General features: G+C 39.8%; 3 non-coding genes across 3 annotated transcripts; all 3 read right to left on the reverse strand.

Annotated features, from left to right (window-relative positions):
- Positions 1–1,025: 1,025 nt before the first annotated feature.
- Positions 1,026–1,098, reverse strand: TRNAF-GAA (transfer RNA phenylalanine (anticodon GAA)). The gene has a single exon. It is a non-coding gene; the product is annotated as a tRNA-Phe (tRNA).
- A 1,092-nt stretch (positions 1,099–2,190) lies between these two features.
- On the reverse strand, positions 2,191–2,263 carry TRNAF-GAA (transfer RNA phenylalanine (anticodon GAA)). The gene has a single exon. It is a non-coding gene; the product is annotated as a tRNA-Phe (tRNA).
- Positions 2,264–3,356: 1,093 nt separating this feature from the next.
- TRNAF-GAA (transfer RNA phenylalanine (anticodon GAA)) lies at positions 3,357–3,429 on the reverse strand. Its single transcript has one exon. It is a non-coding gene; the product is annotated as a tRNA-Phe (tRNA).
- Positions 3,430–5,000: the final 1,571 nt, after the last annotated feature.

The following is a 5,000-nucleotide window of genomic DNA, read 5'->3' on the forward strand; positions in this document are numbered from 1 at the left end:
TTTACCCTTATATGTTAGAGATATGTTTTAAGGAGTCCTGTATCATTCAGCAGTTAACTTGTGCAATGGGTAAATAGCGTTTTTGGGATCCGGGTTAGATAGCGTTTTTTTAACTCTGAATGGACTAGCACTATATTACCCAGACGTATTTGGCCTGAGTAAGTAAGCAATGTCATCTGACTACTGACATCTGTGTTCAAGGGGAAGTTGAAGGTAAGGCAGACAAGAGGTTACTTTACAAAAAAGCATGAAATGGGAAACATTCATAGTCTAACCTGAAGGCAAGAAATGTGGAAGCAAGTTTAGAATGAGGACAGAAAGCAAAGTCTATGTTAAATTACTTGTGTTGTATATCAGTTGGAAAAAAATTGATGAATAGAGAAAAAAGTACTGCAGCAGATTACAAGACCTCTTTTGCCAGAAGCAAGGAACCTCTCAACTGTGCCGAAACCAGGGATTGAACCAGGGACCTTCAGATCTTCAGTCTAACACTCTCCCAACTGAGCTATTTCGGCCTGCTGCTATCTGTGGTCTTCATACTTTGATTTGAACCATTCAACAAACTAGATGCATGACCTGGATATTTACCTTTATATGTTAGAGATATGTTTTAAGGAGTCCTGTATCATTCAGCAGTTAACTTGTGCAATGGGTAAATAGCGTTTTTGGGGTCCGGGTTAGGTAGCGTTTTTTTAACTCTGAATGGACTAGCACTATATTACCCAGACGTATGTGGCCTGAGTAGGTAAGCAACGTCATCTGACCACTGACATCTGTGTTCAAGGGGAAGTTGAAGGTAATGCAGACAAGAGTTTACATTACAAAAAAGCATGAAATGGGAAACATTCATAGTCTAACCTGAAGGCAAGAAATGTGGAAGCAAGTTTAGAAGGAGGACACAAAGCAAAGTCTATGTTAAATTGCTTGTGTTGTATATCAGTTAGAAAAAATTTGATGAATAGTGAAAAAAGTACTACAGCTGATTCCAAGACCTATTATGTTAGAAGCAAAGAACCTCTCAACTGTGCCGAAACCCGGGATTGAACCAGGGACCTTTAGATCTTCAGTCTAACGCTCTCCCAACTGAGCTATTTCGGCCTGCTGCTAGCTGTGGTCTTCATACTTTGATTTGAACCATTCAACAAACTAGATGCATGACCTGGATGTTTACCCTTATATGTTAGAGATATGTTTTAAGGAGTCCTGTATCATTCAGCAGTTAACTTGTGCAATGGGTAAATAGAGTTTTGGGATCCGGGTTAGGTAGCGTTTTTTTAACTCTGAATGGACTAGCACTATATTACCCAGACGTATGTGGCCTTAGTAGGTAAGCAACGTCATCTGACTACTGACATCTGTGTTCAAGGGGAAGTTGAAGGTAAGGCAGACAAGAGTTTACATTACAAAAAAGCATGAAATGGGAAACATTCATAGTCTAACCTGAAGGCAAGAAATGTGGAAGCAAGTTTAGAAGGAGGACACAAAGCAAAGTCTATGTTAAATTGCTTGTGTTGTATATCAGTTGGAAAAAATTTGATGAATAGAGAAAAAAGTACTGCAGCAGATTCCAAGACCTCTTTTGTCAGAAGCAAGCAACCTCTCAACTGTGCCGAAACCCGGGATTGAACCAGGGACCTTCAGATCTTCAGTCTAACGCTCTCCCATCTGAGCTATTTCGGCCTGCTGCTAGCTGAGGTCTTCATACTTTGATTTGAACCATTCAACAAACTAGATGCATGGCCTGGATATTTACCCTTATATGTTAGAGATATGTTTTAAGGAGTCCTGTATCATTCAGCAGTTAACTTGTGCAATGGGTAAATAGCGTTTTTGGGATCCGGGTTAGGTAGCGTTTTTTTAACTCTGAATGGACTAGCACTATATTACCCAGACGTATGTGGCCTGAGTAGGTAAGCAACGTCATCTGACCACTGACATCTGTGTTCAAGGGGAAGTTGAAGGTATTGCAGACAAGAGTTTACATTACAAAAAAGCCTGAAATGGGAAACATTCATAGTCTAACCTGAAGGCAAGAAATGTGGAAGCAAGTTTAGAAGGAGGACACAAATCAAAGTCTATGTTAAATTGCTTGTGTTGTATATCAGTTGGAAAGAATTTGATGAATAGAGAAAAAAGTACTACAGCTGATTCCAAGACCTATTTTGTTAGAAGAAAGGAACCTCTCAACTGTGCCGAAACCCGGGATTGAACCAGGGACCTTTAGATCTTCAGTCTAACGCTCTCCCAACTGAGCTATTTCGGCCTGCTGCTAGCTGTGGTCTTCATACTTTGATTTGAACCATTCAACAAACTAGATGCATGACCTGGATATTTACACTTATATGTTAGAGATATGTTTTAAGGAGTCCTGTATCATTCAGCAGTTAACTTGTGCAATGGGTAAATAGCGTTTTTGGGATCCGGGTTAGGTAAAGTTTTTTTAACTCTGAATGGACTAGCACTATATTACCCAGACGTATGTGGCCTGAGAAGGTAAGCAATGTCATCTGACTACTGACATCTGTGTTCAAGGGGAAGTTGAAGGTAATGCAGACAAGAGTTTACATTACAAAAAAGCATGAAATGGGAAACATTCATATTCTAACCTGAAGGCAAGAAATGTGGAAGCAAGTTTAGAAGGAGGACACAAAGCAAAGTCTATGTTAAATTGCTTGTGTTGTATATCAGTTAGAAAAAATTTGATGAATAGTGAAAAAAGTACTACAGCTGATTCCAAGACCTATATTGTTAGAAGCAAAGAACCTCTCAACTGTGCTGAAACCCGGGATTGAACCAGGGACCTTCAGATCTTCAGTCTAACGCTCTCCCAACTGAGCTATTTCGGCCTGCTGCTAGCTGAGGTCTTCATACTTTGATTTGAACCATTCAACAAACTAGATGCATGACCTGGATATTTACCCTTATATGTTAGAGATATGTTTTAAGGAGTCCTGTATCATTCAGCAGTTAACTTGTGCAATGGGTAAATAGCGTTTTTGGGATCCGGGTTAGGTAGCGTTTTTTTAACTCTGAATGGACTAGCACTATATTACCCAGACGTATGTGGCCTGAGTAGGTAAGCAACGTCATCTGACCACTGACATCTGTGTTCAAGGGGAAGTTGAAGGTAATGCAGACAAGAGTTTACATTACAAAAAAGCCTGAAATGGGAAATATTCATAGTCTAACCTGAAGGCAAGAAATGTGGAAGCAAGTTTAGAAGGAGGACACAAATCAAAGTCTATGTTAAATTGCTTGTGTTGTATATCAGTTGGAAAGAATTTGATGAATAGAGAAAAAAGTACTACAGCTGATTCCAAGACCTATTTTGTTAGAAGAAAGGAACCTCTCAACTGTGCCGAAACCCGGGATTGAACCAGGGACCTTTAGATCTTCAGTCTAACGCTCTCCCAACTGAGCTATTTCGGCCTGCTGTTAGCTGTGGTCTTCATACTTTGATTTGAACCATTCAACAAACAAGATGCATGACCTGGATATTTACCCTTATATGTTAGAGATATGTTTTAAGGAGTCCTGTATCATTCAGCAGTTAACTTGTGCAATGGGTAAATAGCGTTTTTGGGATCCGGGTTAGGTAGCATTTTTTTAACTCTGAATGGACTAGCACTATATTACCCAGACGTATTTGGCCTGAGTAGGTAAGCAATGTCATCTGACTACTGACATCTGTGTTCAAGGGGAAGTTGAAGGTAAGGCAGACAAGAGGTTACTTTACAAAAAAGCATGAAATGGGAAACATTCATAGTCTAACCTGAAGGCAAGAAATGTGGAAGCAAGTTTAGAATGAGGACAGAAAGCAAAGTCTATGTTAAATTACTTGTGTTGTATATCAGTTGGAAAAAAATTGATGAATAGAGAAAAAAGTACTGCAGCAGATTCCAAGACCTCTTTTGCCAGAAGCAAGGAACCTCTCAACTGTGCCGAAACCCGGGATTGAACCAGGGACCTTCAGATCTTCAGTCTAACGCTCTCCCAACTGAGCTATTTGGGCCTGCTGCTATCTGTGGTCTTCATACTTTGATTTGAACCATTCAACAAACTAGATGCATGACCTGGATATTTACCCTTATATGTTAGAGATATGTTTTAGGGAGTCCTGTATCATTCAGCAGTTAACTTGTGCAATGGGTAAATAGCGTTTTTGGGATCCGGGTTAGGTAGCGTTTTTTTTAACTCTGAATGGACTAGCACTATATTACCCAGACGTATGTGGCCTGAGTAGGTAAGCAACGTCATCTGACCACTGACATCTGTGTTCAAGGGGAAGTTGAAGGTAATGCAGACAAGAGTTTACATTACAAAAAAGCATGAAATGGGAAACATTCATAGTCTAACCTGAAGGCAAGAAATGTGGAAGCAAGTTTAGAAGGAGGACACAAAGCAAAGTCTATGTTAAATTGCTTGTGTTGTATATCAGTTAGAAAAAATTTGATGATTAGTGAAAAAAGTACTACAGCTGATTCCAAGACCTATTTTGTTAGAAGCAAAGAACCTCTCAACTGTGCCGAAACGCGGGATTGAACCAGGGACCTTTAGATCTTCAGTCTAACGCTCTCCCAACTGAGCTATTTCGGCCTGCTGCTAGCTGTGGTCTTCATACTTTGATTTGAACCATTCAACAAACTAGATGCATGACCTGGATGTTTACCCTTATATGTTAGAGATATGTTTTAAGGAGTCCTGTATCATTCAGCAGTTAACTTGTGCAATGGGTAAATAGAGTTTTGGGATCCGGGTTAGGTAGCGTTTTTTTAACTCTGAATGGACTAGCACTATATTACCCAGACGTATGTGGCCTGAGTAGGTAAGCAACGTCATCTGACTACTGCCATCTGTGTTCAAGGGGAAGTTGAAGGTAAGGCAGACAAGAGTTTACATTACAAAAAAGCATGAAATGGGAAACATTCATAGTCTAACCTGAAGGCAAGAAATGTGGAAGCAAGTTTAGAAGGAGGACACAAAGCAAAGTCTATGTTAAA

This window comes from Lissotriton helveticus, chromosome 8 (genome assembly GCF_964261635.1).
Source record: "Lissotriton helveticus chromosome 8, aLisHel1.1, whole genome shotgun sequence".
Taxonomy (NCBI): Eukaryota; Metazoa; Chordata; class Amphibia; order Caudata; family Salamandridae; genus Lissotriton; species Lissotriton helveticus.